Below are 19,444 nucleotides of genomic sequence, written 5' to 3' on the forward strand. Positions count from 1 at the left end.
TCCGTAGGCGCTTCCCCCACCCCCACCTCCGTTTTTGGAAAGCAGGCTTTCTCGATTCTCCTTTTTTCTTGGTGGGGCTCCTGCTGTCTTATGCTACCTTCGTAGTCTCATCTTATGGGGGTTGATCGTTGAGATGGAGAGCCAAGAAAGCGCCCGGTTGTGCTGCGCCGGGATGCGAACCTCCATGGGTCCTGTGTCCTCTCCTCACCTACAGCAGGGAGGAAGAACAACGTGTTGCTGGACAAACTCGTACAAACGTGACGCTCTAGGAGGAAAAAAAAGTTAGAGGAACGTGAATAGGAAGCCGCCCTGCGTTCGTCTGGTTCCCTCGCTGGCGGAGGTGTTAGTCATTTGGTGGGCGCGCGCGCGGGGGGGGTTGTGTGTGTGTGTCTCTGTGCGTGTGTGTGTGTTGGAAATGACTCAAGGCGGCATTCATCCTGCCTTTGATGATTCCCCCTTGGCCGTGGGCTGCGCTTACTCAATGGGCCCAGGCGGGAGCGGAACACCCTCGGCAAAGAGAGGGAGGAGGAGGAGGAGGAGGACCACGGGTGGGGATGGGGGCGGCGGGCGAGTCCGGGATGAGCAGGAGGGCCAGACGCCGGTGGGCAACGGGCAACGCGCGAGGCCGGCGGCGGGCAAGCAGGCGCTGCTCTCGGCTCGCCTTGCCACCGGGGAAGCCCAGCAAGCACAGCCTGCCGCGCCCGAGGGGCGGGGGAGCTCTCGGCCTCTCTCGTGGCCTCTTCCGTGGGCACCCTCGAGCGCCGGGCCCTTCCTTGCCTCTCCCCGTGCGAGGAGCCTCCGCCGCCGCCGCCGCCGCCCGCGTGTCCTCGAAGCCTGAGATGGGGTCCGGACGAGGTTTCGCGCTGCGATTTGCTTCTCCTTAAAGCTGTTCTAGAGGGTATCTGTGCCCCCCACAAAGAGAGCTTCTGGCAGCTGGCGGCGCATCTCAAAGCGGCCCAGTACTACTACAGGGCTGTTCTCTTGCCTGTCCCTTTGACTATGTGTAGAGTGCTTGCTTGCTTGCTTGCTTGATGTGTTACATTTACATACCACTTTCCCTCCAGTAAGCTCCAGGTAGTATGCATGGATCTTCTGCTCCCCACTTGTCCCACAGAATGGGTGTAAGGGAGTCACTTCCCCTCCTGGGCTCCCAAATTTATTATTTTAATATAGGCAGACTAACACGCCCATGTAATGCTCAGGAATTTGGGCTAGCGTACCAGACTCTTCGTACCATAAATTTTGTTAGCATATCATGGCAGTTCCTGTGGACAAACTGACAACAATCCTGGGAGGTAGAACAGACTAACGGGCAGCATCTGGTCCAAAGCCTTCCAGTAAGGTAAAAGGTTTTCCCAATTGAAAAGTGCCGCTTTGGGTCAGATGTTGGAAAGGAGATGGGCTTTTAAACTCTCTTCCAACGCACCCTGCTACCCCTTGTATGGGAAAAGGAAGCTGTCTGTCTTAATGAGCTGTCTTCCAAATGAACCTGCCAGTAAACACTCCCATATCTATAAAGTGTTTTCCTGGGTCCAAGAGGGATGCCGTCAGTAATTGGAATTGCATACCTGTTAGCCTGACCTATCACAAAAAAAAAAAAGTAGACACGTGGCTGGAACCTTACATGGATCCCTCTAGTCTTCGTGGGATGGTGGAACTCACCTGGCGACCTCGGGCCAATCATTCTTTCTGATCTACCCTGCAGGGTGGTGGTTGTAAAGCACGCGTGTGGGGAGGGAGAGCTTCCCATGCCCCGTTGAGCACAGGGGAGGAAAGGCGGGATATGTAAATGTGATCGGAAAATACATATTTCCTTGCCTGCTCCACCTGAGGAGGAGGAGACCATCCCAGTGCCTTCGTTTTTGCTCTTATGGCTTGGTTTGCTTCTATGGCCACGACGCACAGCCCTGCATTTGTGGTCGATCCCGTGTGCGAGTGTGCAACAACACTTTCGGTGCATGTGGGTATTCTGCCCACCCCGCCGCATGTGCCGGGAACCGCGCCGGGGGGGGGCGGGCTGGGGGGGCGGTTAGAGCCGTTTGGAGCCTCCTGACGAGTCGCTTGTCTTGCAGCGCTAGCCCGGGAGCAGCTGCCGCCGCCGCCGGGTCACAAGGAAACAATATGAACTGAGTCGAAAAAGGGTGGTGGTGGTGGGGAGAATTAAAATAAATTAAAATCATCAAATAGAAAAGAAGGAGAAGAAAAACGAGGAGGAGGGAGGGAAAGAGGGCAAGAAAAAGTGGGCGGTTCTGCTTGAACAACTTCCCTTGACATCACTGCCCAAATAAGGAGCTTTAAAATAAAACCTTTTTTTTTCTTTCTTACCACGGCTCGGCAGAGAGAGAGAGAGAGAGATTTCTCTCTCCTTCCACCCGCCCCCCCTCCCTCCCTCAAGGCGTCTGTCTGGATTTCTGCTCCGCTCGAGGCCAGCGCAAGCCACGGGCGAGCCGGGCGCGGGCATCCCGGGGCTGCCGCCGAGACTCGGTAAGGGGTCCCCGGCGGGCGCTTCTGGTGCTCCCTGGCCATGTGGTGTCGGCGATCCGGGAGGGGGGGAAGGAGGGAGGGAGGAAGTGCGGCGGAGGATGGGTGGGGGGGGTGGAGACGGTGAGGCGAGGTTCTTCCCCAGTGGCCGTCCCTGGGACCGGCTGGCGGAGGGAAGCCGCCTGTCGTGGCTGCCGTCGTTCCCTCGCGGCCCGCCTCTCCTCTCTCACCGCCCGCCCCGCGTCGGCGACGCGCTCTCCGGCCAGCAGGGGTAACACGCCGGCATGTCTCCCCCGAGGAGATCCCGCGGGCTCCGGAGGGCGCGCCCGGGACCGTCTCTGGCCGCGGCGGCGGCGGCGGCGGCTGCCCGGGCTGTGATCGGGACCCCGGGACGTGTTTCGCTCGGTCGTCTGCCAGGCCCCGGAAAGCAGAGCGGGCGGCGGTTGGGGCCGGGGGAGGACACGGCCGATCCGAGCCCTTCTAGAGCCCGCGCCCCGCCCCGAGCCTGCCTCCCGCCGCGCTTTCCCGGACACTCGCTTGGGGAGGCTTGGAGGGCTGCGGTGTCGTCGGTCCTGAGCAAGAGGTTGACTTTGGCCTGGCTTATGGAGGGGAGAGCAAGGGGGCAGCTTGAGATTTGCCGCCGCTTCCCCCGGAATGAATCGGCTCGCTTGGGAGAACCTCTGAGGTCGCGGCGTGCCCGGGAGGCGAGAAGGACGAGTTCGGCAACCGGCGGCTCTTGCCTTCAACGAGTCGCCGTTTCGTCCCTCCTGGTCCACGCTGGAGCGCCGCAAGGGTTCCGGCGGGATTCTTTGCTCCTCTGGATTGGCGACCCCGGGATTTGAACCTGCGATCGTCGGCGTGCGGAGCAGGTGCACCGCCACTGAACTGCAGAGCCCGGGTAGCTGTGCAGTTTCAACCATGCGTTTGCTTTTTTCTCCAAAGTTTCAGCCCCGATAAGTGCGACAGGACTTACTTTCCTACAGGAATATCCTGCTGAAAGTTTGCAGACTCAGCTTTTTCCCCCCATATGCTTTGGGATGGTTAGAAGGGATGGTTTCATGTTTCAAAAAGATCTGTGCTTTTCATTTTTAAAAAAAGTAATCTGAAACCACTGCAAGCAATTCAAGTAGGTATTCCTTTTTTCGTGGAAGCAGGTGTGACAGATACAGTAGAAGACAGTAGAAGCAGGTGTGACAGATACAGAGATACCGAATCAGGATCCGACCAATATGCAGAAAATTAGCTGTGGAGTGGAGTGTAAGGATGGCCTGAATACTAGCAAGCGAGGGAATTTCATTTATACCTGGGAAGTGTATATTGCACATCTACCAGTTTGATATCACCTTCCTGGTGGCTCCATCCTAGGGAATCCTGGGATGTGTAGTTCTGTGTACTATTTGGAAGTGTCTGCTATACTTCAGGGAAGTGCAACACAGAATTTTAAGTGCTTCACCAAAGTGGTAGGATTCTGTGGAATGGGAACATGATGGTCCACATGCTATCCAACTGTTCAAACTGCATAGTAGGGCTAACATTTTATTATCTGTAAGACACTGTTTGACAGTGCATCAGAACTGTGCTTGGCACGTGTTTGGCACTGTTGGTATTTAGGCAAATCCTAGATGTATAGTGTTTGTATGGTGCCTGCATTTAGCCAGGGTGTGGTTTGTGGACTTGATGATCTCTGAGGGCAGCTTCTATGCAGTCTCTAAAGGGGATTCTAAGGAAGAAGAAAAAAACACACACACCTCTCTTGCTCACTCAGGATTAGTCAGAAGTCAGTGTTATCCAACAAAGCCACCTTGCAGCAGACTGACAAAAAACATACTTTGTTATGCAGAAAGTGCATCATATAATTCTTTCTTCTGAGGGGAATGTTTGTTGATAACAACAACTATATGGACTATCCAGAGAGAAAGAGAACATTCAGATATATAAATGTTGAAAGGTTGGTCCTGTTACACTGTAATGCAGCAACAAAGGATGCTAATTATGTAGCTGTTATAGCTGTTGTGATTGTCAAAAATGCAGAGTAACACCCATTAAGGGTACAGGGTTCTAGTCCAGCAAGCCCTCATTTAATTCAAACATAATTTGAAAATATTATACGAAACATGCTTCTGTGGAAAGAAATTATTTTAAAACCAGTGGGATGTACAACTAGGACTGAGATGTTAATTTATTTTATTTTATGGATTACAGCTGAGAAGCTGACAATACGTGTGACACATTATTTAGAAGGTTTTTTAAAAAATGCAGAAAGTGTTAGTAAATGGGCTGTAATGATTTAAGCTGCTTAATCCTTCTCAGTGGAAATTAATACTGTATCGCTTGAAACTGATGAGCGTGTACCAGAGTGGGGAATAAAACCTGTGGAATGTCATGTCAGTGTTGAATGGGGATGGCTATGTAGGGTCTTCCTTCTCCACCCCACCTTAACTCATGTTTCCCCATGCCTTGTAACTGGCCAAAAGAGAGGTTAGTTCACCTGGGAGAAATGTCCCCCTTGTGTGCTGTGATTTGTAACATGAACTCTGCTGACAGGCAGCTCAGGGTGGGTGGGTGGCTGGTAGCTGTTGAATGCCTCTGTCTTGTGAAAGTCAGATTCTCATTGCTGGAAGCTAGAAATGCAGAACACGGCTGGCTGCTTTCCACTGTGCAGCCTCATGTCTGTCTCATTCTCTTTTCTATTATTGGAACGCAGGATCCCCTTGAGCCGGATACAGGAGAGACCTGTTGTTTTTCTGTGTCTTGTCAGCCTCTCTCTCTCTCTCCCAACCCTCCCCCAGCCTTCCCCTGCTGTGTTCCTTGCACAATCTCAAAACACATTTGTGTCTTGTTTGGTTGTCAAGGGTTTGTTAGTCCAGCTGAGTTCTTCTGGTGGGGAAGGCACAGGAGGATATGGTCCTGACTACATTACTGCAGTGTTTTAAATATAGTCATCATCGTTGTCATCTTGGAACTGCACAGCTGGAAGGGACCTTATAGATCATCAAGTCTAGCCCCTGGCAGAGAAGCACAGGGGGAATTGTAGTCCCAGCCTCTGGCTCCGCAGCCAGACGCCTAAACCACTGAGCTATCCAGCAGTTCTGTCTCATGTTTTTGTTGATCACACTTTCAGCAATATGGTCAAAAGCTTGGAATTACCTTCCCGAAAGTTTCAGAGTGAAGGTTCTCACGGCATTTTCAGAAAGTTCTCTTGACGTTTTGAGAAAGCTAGCAACAGGGATATGAAAATATGTCAGTTCCATGATTTCTGCTTTTGAAGCTTTTTAAAAACATCAAATTGTTTCCACCCCAAGTAAGAATTTATGTTTGGTAATCTGTTAAAAGAAAAACAAACTGAGACAAACTTTTTCTTCCCCTACCTTGGCCAATTCAGTAGGTAACAATGTGTCCTAGCACCATTGTACCTGGCTGCTATATACAGATGTTAAAGATTAGGTAATCAGAAAGCAAAACAGACCACAGAGTTAATTCAGCCTTATCATACTCGAATATTCAGGGATTCAAGCCACTGGCTTTCAAGCACTTGATGCCTGAGGTATGAAGAGACCAATTTCAGTTTAGTTTCTCACATGTCTGAACTTTTAAAAAAGTTTTTCCCCATCTCAGATATTAAGAAATTTCTGAACATTCACAAATTCTTATTGTTGAAATGGAATGAATGAAATTCTGTAGCTTGGAACATATATGGAAGTTAAGTGAAGGGGACTGGTTAGAGAGGGACAGTAGCAGTAGCATCTCTGTCTCATAGTACTAGAATGTGGGGATCATCCAAAGCAGTCAGTTAGGCTAAAAAAGTATTTCTTTAAGGTGTCATTAATGTATGACATGAGCTGCTTTGGGATGTAGTGATGGCCACTGATGCAGACAATTGTAAAAAGAGGTGCAGCAGATTTGTAGAGAAAGGTCTGTTAAGTCATTTAATCACCGAGAACCACATGCCAGAGCCAGCATCAGAAGTAAGTATAGTTGGGCACTTGCCAAAAGCTTTGATACTGCAAAAGGCTCTCTGCCAACCCCCTGAGCGAGACTCAGGCAACTTGGGTGCTGTAACTCTACATCAAAAAGCGTGCTGCTTCTATACTGCCCCATAGCGCTTCAGGCACTCTCTGGGCAGTTTACAAGTTATGCAGGCTACACATTGCCCCCCCCCCCCGCAGTCAGCTGGGTACTCATTTTACCAACCTCGGAAGGATAGAAGGCTGAGTCAACCTTGAGCTGCTACCTGGGATTGAACCCCAGGTCGTGAGCACAGTTTTGGTTGCAGTACAGCGGTTTAACCCTCTTAGGTTACCGGTCTGCCCCTCTAGGGTTTCTAGATGGCCATGCCTTCTTCCTAACAATATCTTCATCTGGCGCCTTCCCAGTTTTTATGCAAGTCATTTTTCTTTTCACCCAGATAAAAAGTAGAAATGCTTTACATTGCAATATGCTGGGGTTTGGGGCTCTATCCCCCTGCTTTTGGCCTTGCTCCCGTCTGTAGTGCAGCCTCTCTGAAACTGAGTTTGCCCCCCCCCAGGCTAAAACAGGTGCCCTGTTCTTGCCTCTAGTTCCACTTTCCTCCTCCTTACTGTTGCTGCCTATTGGGACATGTTCTGAGCATGCAAAGAGAGAAGAGACAGAATTGCATTTCCATGTTATCCAGACTGAAGATGTGAATGAATTCCTGTGATGGCAGGTGGAAGTCTGTGAGAGCCATTGTGTTGTGGAAGAGCCAGTATGATGTAGTTTTGGACAGAGTTTGGGACGTGGGTTCACCTCTTCACTTGACCTTGGAAACTCACTGGAACGTAGCAATGGTAAACCACTCCTTCAATATCTCTCATGCCTTGGAAACACCTAGTAGAGTAGTCATAATTTGGAAATCACTTGACATGACATCACACCCTGAGATACAGATGCTGACACACAAAGGTGGAGACCACCACTGAGCGCCCCTTGGCCAAGACCTGCCGATATTTACTGCCGCCCTGCATAAAATTAACCATAGGTGGTGACTGTTGCCTGTATGACCTATCAGTGTGTTTCCTGGACACATTCAGTTGACCACTATGGGGGAAAAGGATGCCTGACTAGGTAAGACACTAGTCTACTCAAAGATTTCTTCTGTAGTGGAACCAATCAACAGTGAGGTAGTTAAAACTGGTTCAAAGAGTGGGAGAAGAAGCATGGTGGTGGGAGGGGGTGGAGGGGAGAAGGGATCATCATGGCCTTCCCAATGCTTCTGAACTGCAGTTGTGAGATCATGACTGTTCTGTTGTATGGATGTTTGCAAGAGACATGTATGTAAGGCAGTGGCTTTGCTGGGAAACTGAAAAGAAGTTGCTTCCAGTCTTAATACCCTGTAAATCTTAGCCAGCATGTTTCATGTTTTGTTTTTAGCAAAAAAACCCCAAAACAAATGAACAAACAAACAAACAAAAACCAACCCCCACCTGTGATTAAGAGTGGAGATACTTCCTCAGAGAATGACTGGAAATTCAAGCATGGACAAATGCTTTGGGGATATATACAGTATAGGGTGATACATGGACAAGGTGACTACTGTATATTGGGAGTTATATTCCTCCCTCAGCCCATTCACCCCACCCCATATATGCTTTAAGACATGTCTCTTTCAGTAGAGGTAATTCTGGCTGGAAACACCTTTTTATTCAGAAATATCTTTTCATATTTAGATAAGCCTTTGATTTTTGATTTTTGATTTTTTTGAGCTAGGTTGCTGTAGGAGAAGAGAAGCACCCATTAGGTGTTTTTCTTTCTTCTACAGAACCCTTTTTACTTGTGCTTCTAATCTATTTTATCTTTTAATTGTGTTTGTCTTAACTGATTTCGACATAATTAAACTCCCTGCAGTTCCATTCTTGAAACAAAGATGAGATACATATCAGTTAGTTAGTTAGTTAGTTAGTTAGTTAGTTAGTTAGTTAGTACCATTCCGGGGGGAAATATTTTGGTCTCTAGGAATGGTCCTTGATCTAAAGCAAACTGAATCCAACTTGATGATTCATATAGTTTCTTCCAACTTTGCAGTTCTAAGATCTAATGTGATATTTTTGAAAAGGGAAAAGTGATGTGAACTTGCTTTGTCAGAGCTTGAAAAAGTTACTTTTTGGACTACTGATCTCAGCATCCCCCAATAGCATGGCCAGATTTTGTGACATGTAATTAAAAGTAAAAATTTCCAAGCTCTGGCTTAACCCTTTGGTTTCCTGCAGTTTGCCACTTGTGGTGGAAAAATATTGCGTCTTTTCCCTTGTGGGTGTTAAAGCGTCTAGGCATGTTTGTGGTAATTTTGAGCAAACAGACAACAAAAGAAGACTGGGTTAATCATTCTTTGAAAACATCACTAACCAGAGATTCCAACTTGATAAATCGTTGATGTTGATGAATCTCTTTTTGATAATAAGTAAACTTTTTCATCAAGAGTTGATTATATTTCTGCTTACAGCATTGAGACAAGGTATGAATAAAAGGTGGAGAAACACAATGAATCTATTCCAAATTGCCTGGTGTAGATGAGTCTGGGACTTGGGTCTTTCAAAATGACTGACCCAGGAACAAAACGGACAAGAAACAATGACTTCCATGTTACCTAGTTTCCTTTTATTGCCCAGCACAACACAATAACTCAAGAAACAAACTAAACATAACATAGTTTGCTTAGAATAATATGTTAGGTTAAGTTTACATTACACACACACACACACACACACACACATACACACACACACACACACAAACATACACAATCACATGTATAATGAAATAGCTCAGAGATGCAACGTTGAGGCTAAATGTTTTGTAATATAGATGGACACCTATTCAATATGTCAGTAGTAATTTAATTTAGTAATTGTAACCATCCAAACAAATGGAGATGTAGTACTCCAGGTTCATTTATTTCCCATTTTGAAAGTTTTATGGCTGGTAGGTTCCATAAACTACAATGATTTATTATTTTATGGGATACAACATATGTTAAAACCGTATCCTGTACATGAACTATTATAAATAAAGGTGTGATTTTTAAAAAGTTGTTTCCTCTGAGCCACTCGTCTTTTCAGTTTTTGATGTCAGAAGCAGTTATTCATAAAGAGCAAAATGCAAAATAATAAAAACAGAGCAAGAAATTCAGTTTTTGCCATCTTTGTAAGGCCCAGAGAAGTTTATTTTGGCTCTCTTCCAAGGTCAGATCTTTTTAGACTTGGGGCGAAGCCCTCCTGAGGTTTAGACGGTCATGTCTCTATCATTTAAAGATGTTTGAGAATTCTTCTACTCATTTGCTAAGTCGAGCTCTGGATCTCCAACAAGCCTTCTAAACCAGAAAGAGAGTTTCCATCTTTGAATTCTTGTTCTCAATGAGTTTCGTTTCCTGTCCCTCTTTAATGGCAACTTCACACAAAGAATCTTGAAAACATCAGGTCCCAGAAGTGAAATCTGAAACAAACTGCTGGTTAGGATGTCCAGCCAGAGAGCCACATCTTTTTTCTTTCTTTCCAGAAAATCCCGTGCCATGCCTTTTCTCTTCTGGATTTGCCATCTCCCACCTCAGTGTCAGTTGGCACCCATTTCTCACTGTGCTGTTTTTGGATTCTCGGACACCTTAGAGTTTGCCTCTCAAATGTATGTGTGCATGCATGCGTGTTTGTTTGTGCATCTGTAAACCTGGAGATTCCCCCCTCCCCCAGACTGCTGTTTCTCTCTGGTGGGTGAATTTTTACTAGATAAAGGACCCATACTTGGAGCATGAGTTAACTGTTATTAGGTTAGGTGAGGCTAGGCTACAGGAAATGAATAATGCTCGTCTTAAGAAGAGGAAAAGATTAGGTGCGGGCGGATGTCATTGACAAGAATGTAGAATCTCAGATGGAAGAGAGCAAAAACAATAGTTCACTCAGTCAAGCTCTGGAGAAAAAGCAGAGAAAAGCTCCCTCCTCAGTAGTTCTTCGCACTCGGAACAGTTATTTGCAGTTAATGCCATCTTTGAGAGAGAGGAACAAAAGTGGGAGGAGTGGGGATTTTTTTTATTTATAGGCAAGTGGCCTAGGAAGGAAAAGGTTAACCTCACCCTTAATACACACTTGCGGTTCCACTTGGGTCTTCTCCACTGTCTCTTAGTGGAGGGAGGTAGCCCTAGCTTGATTTTGCTTTTAGAAAAACATTTGAGTTAGCCGAACACATCGTTTCACCACGAGCACAGATCCTCCTGGGTCAGATCTCTTTTGAGTTGCTAGCAGAGATGGAAAATTTATTCTAGCTCGCAGAATCCTGCAATTGTCACGTCTGGGACTGACCAATGACTGGGATGGCTGGTGAGTTCGGGAAGTTGTATGGGGTTGCGGGGTAGAAAAAGAAAAGAGAAGCTCCCATCACTCTGTCCTGGGGGTGGGCAATTCTGCTTTGCAAGGCTCCTGTTTTTCCAGGCGTAGTTTTGTTCTACCTTCGTTCCACATCAGTCTGCAAATGGTATTTTTAAATCATCCCCATGGAAATTGTTGTGCTTGTCCCTAACTGTAGAAATGTGTGGCATTTTAGTATGAATACTTCCTAACACACACACATTGTTTTCAAGAACATTCCCCTAACACGTGTCTTTTTGTACTCTTATCCCCTGTGACCTTTTTTAAAAAAAATTAGAGACATGTTGAAAAATTCAGAGAAGTACAAAAGCAAAGGAAAATTGTGTTTGAGTTGGCATATTAGTTCAGGAAGTGTGAATTATTAGGTCAGTAGATATTCAAATATGAGCCAAACAAATTTCACCCCATTCATCCTCTTCTCATGGTGGGACACAGAGGCGGCTGCTACTGCTTAGCAAATCCCAAGTTGGTTTTCAAATGATTCTGAAATATTATGGAGACTGGTGAAAATTCTACAATTGTGTAGTAGCTCCTGAAAAATTAACACACAATAAATATTTAACTGGAGGAAAATGTATATTTTTAAACCCTCCTCATGTGCTAACTTGACATCCTCCAGAGCTCTGTCAGTCATCTTTGACAGCATATTGGACAGACATATTGTGTGTCACACACACACACACACACACACACACACACACACACACACACACACACACACACACACACACACACACACACACACACACACACACACAGACAGAGAGAGAGAGAGTCATGAAGAACAGCAATAATGAATACCATTATGCTGATCTGATGACATATTTAGTCTAGTATCTCAGAAAGGACACCCTAGAATTAAGGAAGGTATAGAATGGGAACTTGTGGCCAAATCCTAGGAAAGTATGCTTGGAAGCAAGTCCTATTTTTGGTTGAGTGTATTTCTAGTAAATGTTGTTGTTGTTTAGTTGTTAAGTTGTGTCTGACTGTTCGTGACCCCTAAGGACCAGAGCATGCCAGGCCCTCCTGTAAATGTACAGGAAATCAAATCCAAAAAGTCTTGAATCGCCTTCCTAAGGCAGCGCTGAGAAATCTGGTGCATTCCCGATATTTATTTTATTATTTATTTAAAGTATTATTGCATTGCCCCTCTCCTTAAAAGGACACCAAAAGATATGTTCCCATAATTTTGCACAATGGGCAATGCTGGCTTGAGGAGGTGGGAGTGAAGCTAGGACTACATTGGCAAGCTGAATTCAAGTGATTTGGCTTGATTCACAACCTATTTATGCTTCTGTTCAGATTAGGTGATTAGATGGGGACTGCAGATAATTTTGATGCTAGTGTCCATTATGACCCCTCAGCCTGATGTGGTTTGAGCCATACCACACCCACAGTCCCCCTTCCTTTAATCCCGACCTCAACTTATCCCCGGCTTTCCTTTTATGGTTCATTGTAAAGGAAGTGGGCTGTTTAAAGTGTTGCACAGTGCTAGGAAAAAGGGACATTTTGCCAAAGTTCTCCATAACATACAAAAATACAGTATGTACACATTCTGTGGAAACATAGTTTGTTGGAGTTGTATCTATTTCATATCAGTTTTTAATCTTTTGTTTTGATTGTGCAGACAGATCTGGCAAATCAATGTAGTGACAAGGTGATCTAGCCCTTAGCTTGGTAGTTTGTTTTTTTTAAAAAAATACTTTGGGGCAACTTAGGGAGAAAGATTGCAGGGGTGGGCATTCTTGCTGTCCAAACACTCCACATGGCTTTAGCGCATCACTGCTGTCATGCCTCCCATCCTTTCGGAGAATGAAGCAACTGATCACGTGTGAAAGTCTGTTGAAATTGTTCTGGCTTGAAAAAAGTAAAAAAGCCAAAACAACGAAAACAACCAGCAGCAGACAGAAAAAACCTCCATGTTGGAAGCAAAAGGGCTGGGCTGATTTGCATCATGAGATCAGTACCAAAAAAAGGCATTCATCTATTTTACACCTGCAGCAAATCCTGCACTATTTGACCATATCGTTGTAGTCTGATCCTTGAAAACATCTGTGGTGTGTTATCTACTTAGCGGCAAAGAGTATGAACTCTTTTAGTTTAGATGTGGGATGTAAGGAGTACCTGCTAAGTGCCTTATTTTTTTGTAGATTTCAGCTGTTGCAACTGGATGAGACACCTCCATAGCTTGAAAGCTTTGTAAGATTCCTCACGTATGGCTGACAGTGAGACCAAGAGCTGTTTCCCCCCCCCTCTCATTAAGTTCTCCACCATGCGTACAAAATATATGCAAAATTAACATTGTTTCCTCTTGAAAAAACAAACTATACACACCCAGCAAGCACAGGAGAGAGAAAACAAGGCTTCAACTGTTTGAATTTCATAGCTTTAAGGAGCAGTTGTCCCAGTTTTTCTTCTGATTTTATGTATTGTCACAATTTTCACACATTTTGTGCATTACTGAACATTTTTTGATATTTAAAACTCATTCCACTCAAAAGGACAAATGTTATGCTTCTTCTCACCTGTGAGGATGGCGAGATGCAGCCATTTCAATTTCTAGTTTAGAGAGAAAGGTAAGAGGGGATATGGCAGAGATGACAAAAGTAACAGGCATTTGGTCTGCTCCAAAGACAATCTGTTTAACTCTCCCCCCCCCCCCAGTGATCGCACAATATAATTGCTAGAGCAAACCAGAGCGTCCCTACCTGCACCTTTCTGGGTCCCTGTCAGAGGTTACTACTTTTTTTTTTTTTTGGTGCAGGTAAGGTCACTCTGTTTTGGTTCCTTTCCAGTGCATGTGATTGCTGAAAATGAATCAAAGCAAGCTTGCAGCTGTCAATTTCTCTTCCACTGCCAATTTGCCAATATTCACAAGTGGTTTAAGAAGAGAGCTTAAAAATGGTAAATAAAATCAGTACTAAATGCACATGTGAAAGCATCATGGACTGGGACATGTGAAACCTAGGTTCTAGTCCTCTCCAGCTGAGCCATGAAACTCACAGGGGATTGTTAAACCAGTCAGTCTTTCAGCCCTTCATCATAGGGCTGTTGTACAGATAAATGTTGTTATGTGCTGTCAAGTCACTTCCGACTTATGGTGACCATATATATGAACAAGTCATTCCCAAAACATCCAGTCCTCAACTGCCCTGCTGAGCTCTTGCAAACACAAGCCTGTGGCTTCCCTTAGGGAGTCATTCCATCTCAAAATTGGCTCTTCCTCTTTTCCTGATGGCTTCCATCTTTCCCAGCATCATTGTCTTTTCCAGAGATTACTGCCTTCTCACAATGTTCCCAAAGCAGGACTGCCTGAGTTTCAACATTTCTGCCTTCAAAGTCAGTTCAGGCTTGATTTGATCTAGGACCCAATTGTTCATCTTTCTGGCAATTCATGGTACAGTGGCGCCTCGCTAGACAGTTACCCCGCATGACAGTTTTTTCGCTAGACATTGACTTTTTGCGATTGCTATAGCGATTCGCAAAACAGTGATTCCTATGGGGGAATTTCGCTGGACAATGTTTGGTCCCTGTTTCGCAAAACAAATTTTCACTAGACAATGATTTTGACAGCTCCCTCCGTGCTCGCAAACAGGTGTTTTCGGGACCTAAGCTTCGCAAGACAGCGATTTAAACAACTGATCGGCGGTTCGCAAAGCGGCTTTCCTATGGCCGATCTTCGCTAGACAACGACGATTCTTCCCCATTGGAACGCATTAAACAGGTTTCAATGCATTCCAATGGGGAAATGCTTTTCGCTAGACGATGATTTCGCTAAACAGTGATTTCAGTGGAACTGATTATCATTGTCTAGTGAGGCACCACTGTATCTGCAAAGCTCTCCTTCAGCACTATATTTCATCAATTATTTTTCCTGTCATGTTTCTTAACTGTCTAGCTTTCACACCCATACATGGTGATTGGAAGGACCAGAGTGTGAATGACACACCCTTACACTTGATTATCTTTTCTGATTCCTTTACTGCTGCCCTTCCTGGTCTCATCCTTCCTCTGATTTCTCAACTGCAGTCTCCATTTTGATTGATAATTCAATCAAGATATGCAAAATCTCTTAACTAGAGAGGGACAAAGCAAAACTAGTGTGCCAGCTGCACTTGTTCCTGGAGAGATCTGATCTGACCACGGTGACACATGCCGTAATTACTTCCCAACTGGATTACTGTAATGCTCTCTAAGTGGGACTGCCTTTGGAAAGTGATTGGAAACTTCAGCGGGTTTCAAAATGTGGCAGCCAGATTACTAACTGGGGTTAGTCACAAAGATTACATAACTTCTCTGTTACAATAACTGCAGTGGCTCCTAATTCATTTCTGGCCAATTCATAACTCAAAGTTCTGTTTTAAACCTATAAAACGGCTTGGTGCCAAGCTATCTCAAGGACCGCATTTCCCTTTATCACCCTTCCTGGGTGTTAAGACCATCAGGTGAGGCCTTTCTCTCATTTTTTATTTTTTATTAAACGAACATCCAACCCAAACAACATAAACCTAACACCACAATAAAACACAATGACACAATACATCAGTGCCACCATCACCCTCAGGGCTAGCATTAATAATATTTTAAATTTCATTCAATCCATTTTCTCTGCAAAACTTCATTGTTTCTTCCCTCAGTGTATACCCCTTCTGTCTCCGAAATTCATATTCCAAGAATACACTCCATATTTTCTTAAACTCATTAATTTTTGATAGGCTTCTTCTTACTTTCATGTCACATGTCAATTTATCATTCAGTTGGCCTTTCTCTCAGTCCCATTACCTTCACATGAACATTTACTAGGGACATAAAAAAGGGCCTCTCTGACACTCTTCCCAGACTTTGTACTCCCTGTCGCTGGAGATCAGGCTGGATCCATCGTATCTGTCCTTCCACAACCTGATGGAGAGCCTTCTCTTCATACAGACATTTCCTTAGTGAGTAGCTGTCTGAGAGGGGATTTTAAAGGGATTGTGCCTTGTTGCTTTGTATGTGTTTTTGGTGTTGATTTTGTTTGCTATTTTAGTGTGACATTTGTTTGATTCTTTGAAATACAGTATTGTTATACTTGCTGTTTTTAGATTTAAATATTGTCTACTACTGATGTAAACTGCCTTGGGTTCTCTTTAGGGAAAAATGTGGAGTATAGGAAGAGTCTTCCTTTAAATAAAAAGTAAAAATGTATGCCAAACATAGAAGATTTTTAAAAAATAAACAATTAAAAAAATAAACAAGAAAATGGTAGAATATCCTGTGATTGTGAGCAACCTGATGTTTTCTAGATATTTTGGACCATGATTCTCGTAAGCCCCAACTGGCATACATTATGGTCAGATACTATTTGTGTTGTAGTCTAAAATATTTGGAATGAGCCAAGTAAACTCTTAGAGAAGAAAGGGACTCAAGAGTTGCACAGAAGTCACTGCTGAATATGGCCCTGGCCCTATTAAAAAAACAACCTTCAGGACTCCAGAATTGTGTATAGCGCATTGCCTGATAAGTCAGCTATCCTTCCTAGCAGTTAAAAAGCAAAACAGCAGTGCAAAGATCCAGACCAGAATATGTTTAGCCTTCTGTTCATCCCCTGTGAGCGGTGGAGATTGAGGGGCGATCATGGCTTGCTTTGAAATGTAAGAATACACTTGTTCTTTGAACCTTCTTGTATCTTGTTGACTGAAACCATTGGACGATGATATATTTGGGAAAGGATGATTAAAATAACAACATTTGGAGAACATTTAAGAAGTTAGAGACACGCCAAAGTACACATGGCACCTTAGAATGCCTTTGCACATGAATGAGATGTGCAAATATAGAAAGGATGAGTAATTCTTCCTGTCTTCATGCATAACATTAATGTTCAAAGGAGAGATTCACCCTTGCTTTTTTATGGGTAGATGTGCGTGCAGTTCCTTCACTGGTTTCTCACGAGGGAGATGCACGTGCTTCTATTATGGAGACAAATAGTAGATGTAAAAATAGGAAATGCGAGTCACTTATACTTCCTATATTAGCACGTGTCACGAACATCAAATTTGGTCTTGAAAGACAAGGATTCTAAGTTTTGGGTTTTTTTAAAAGTTAATAAATCACTGACTACCAAAGTTTGCATAAATGAATCTGGACTAGCACTAGTCTTTTCTCAACAGTATTCTGTTGGACTGAGATTTTTTTTAATTAAAAAATATAAAATAGTCCCTTTTGAGTGGACTTCAGAGTACTGCATACTAAATATAAATCAGAGATGTGAAACAGGCGACACTCCCAGGTGTTATTCGTCTACAACTCCCATCATCCCTAGCCAACATAGTGACTGATGAGAGATTATAGGACTTGCAACCTAACAACTAGAGGGACATACATTTTCCATCTTGGAGTCTTAGATGGACAGGGGCTATTTGGCTATTTGAAACATCATATCATCCCATGCAAAACCTCCAGTTCTTTGAGAATGGCTGTTCTGTGCTTCCTCCACAGTCCACTGCATTCAAAGGGTTACTTGGTGGCAATGGGCAAGATTGATTGATTGATTGATTGATTGATTGATTGATTTGAGATATTCCTACTGCAGGTAAAGCTCCTTTCCCTAGGAAGCAAAGCCAACTTCATATTCGTATTTTCACAGCTATGGAAAATTTCTTTTTAAACAAGCATTCCCCCCCTTAAAAAAAAAACAGAGTCTTCCTTCCAACTGTTCCCTTTGGTTCCTTCTCTTTGGGCCTCTCCTCCCTTTGCCAGTGCTTTGAGTTTGTCACAAATATAGCATGGTTTTATACTTTTAGTATTTTGAACACAATTTGGAGGGGGAAAGTTGAAATAAAAGAGGCATTAGGTGCTTACCAGCAAAGGGAGACAGCTGAGAGCTGGCTCTATCATTAGGTAGGCAGAGTGGGGTAGCTGCCTGGCATAGCCAAATGCAGCAGGTGCCTTGCCAATATGTTAGAGAACACAGATGTGCGCGCTACATGATCCGCCCTGGGCCTCCTTCTTTAACCTGTTGTCCTGAGCTCTGGTGGGAGATGTCAGTTTTATCCGCTAGTTTGATCAGTTTTTCTGTATGGAATAAGAATGTGGGGGAAGCATCCTTCGGTCCTGCTCTGGCATCCAGATGTCTGGGGCTAGCCTTGATTTTTCTGCAGATTCATTTGCAAGAATATGAATTAAGTATGGCCTATAGAAGCAGAAGGAAGAAGTAGAATCCCTGAGAGGATGGTGTAAATTGTGTGCCATTTCAGACAGCAGATTGCACCAGGAGTAACTCACTGCTTGGGAGGGTTCCTCACCCCCCACATTTTGGAGATGAAGTGCTATCATATCACCTCTCCATCCTTTCCTTTCTAACTAAGCACATCCAATTCCCTGACGTGTTTCTCAGAGGGGTTGGTTTATAGGCTATGCATTGAGAGAATGATCAGGGTAAAGGAGGGCTTAATGTTTGTGTAAGCTTATGTTTTTAGTTGGTCCTATAGAAAAGGGGAACGTCCCTCCCTCCCAGAAACCTTTTGTATGTGAGTACTTACATTTCACTACCTGCTGAGTAGTAATCTAAATCAAGAGTTCTCTGTGATGTGTTAATTACTATTACAAGCTTGATGTGGTTTAAAAGCCTCTCTGGGAGTCTTTTGTTTGAAGATTGGGGTAGAAATACAGTAAATAAGTAAATAAATAGTATTGTGAGGTCCTCCTCTTTTTCCCTTTATTAAGTTGAATGTGAACTGCATGGTGTGTTAAAGAAGTCTTCTAGCAATGGCACTGTGATGGGAAGGCAACATTTCCTTTGACTACAGGCAGCTTACTTTACTTGAAACTAGCTGCATGCAGTTTGTACGCCATGGTTATTAGTCATTCCTCATGTGTCTGCCCCTGGCATTCTGTGGCTCGTGTTTAGCAATGTCAGTCCACAGACACCACGTTCTGGCTTACATGCCAGGGGATGGTGGTGTTGATAAGAGTTCCTACCTGTGGAATCTATCTCACATGTGATAGTGAGCCCAGGGACCCTGAAAACAGACCTGTTACTGCTTGTGCAACTGGAAGGACTGACAGAACTCCGGTGGCACTTCTGTTAAAATATGTAGACTTCAGGCGACCATTGCTGAGAGTTATCTGGTACTAGAAGAGGGCTTGTGAGACCAGGCGTCTAATCCAGACTAGGGCCACAATCATTGATTAGATTGGCCACTGTCTTGGGCTGCTTGGGGTCAGTCACTGTAGTCCCATGCAGCCCTTACATTGCTTGGCGCTGTGCACATGCTTAGAGGAGAAAAGCTAGGGCTGTCAGCTCTGTTGTTATCATCTTCACAAACTCAATGGTTTCAGTGCTGCGTCTCAAGAGAAGGATCTTGCTTTCATGCAGGTTTTATGTGTGAGCAAAAACTCTGGAAAATCTGAGTCCCTGCTTGCACCTGAAAGTCTACCGATGGGCACATCCTTCCTCTTGAGACAGAGCATGAAATGGCGGAGAATGTGACAGCAGAGGGGAGGCAGGGATAGATGTTTCCATTGAAGGGTGTTCTTAGCAGTGAGTAGTATACTGGCCGAACAGAGTTTATCTCTTACATATGTATGTAGTAAGTTGGTGGGTTCTGGTGGCC

General features: G+C 44.6%; 1 protein-coding gene across 4 annotated transcripts in view; it reads left to right on the top strand.

Annotated features, from left to right (window-relative positions):
* The window catches only part of HIVEP3 (HIVEP zinc finger 3), a 340,969-nt gene that overhangs the window by 180,852 nt on the left and 140,673 nt on the right, over window positions 1-19,444 (top strand). The window contains exon 1 of one of the 4 annotated variants that reach the window (XM_072980265.2): window positions 1,476-2,484. The exons of the other annotated variants lie outside the window; for them this stretch is intronic. The gene's annotated coding sequence lies outside the window, so the exon portion shown is untranslated. Of the gene's footprint in view, window positions 1-1,475; window positions 2,485-19,444 lie in introns of those variants that run through there. 4 annotated transcript variants of the gene reach the window in all.

The sequence above is a fragment of the Pogona vitticeps genome, chromosome 9, assembly GCF_051106095.1.
Source record: "Pogona vitticeps strain Pit_001003342236 chromosome 9, PviZW2.1, whole genome shotgun sequence".
NCBI lineage: Eukaryota > Metazoa > Chordata > Lepidosauria > Squamata > Agamidae > Pogona > Pogona vitticeps.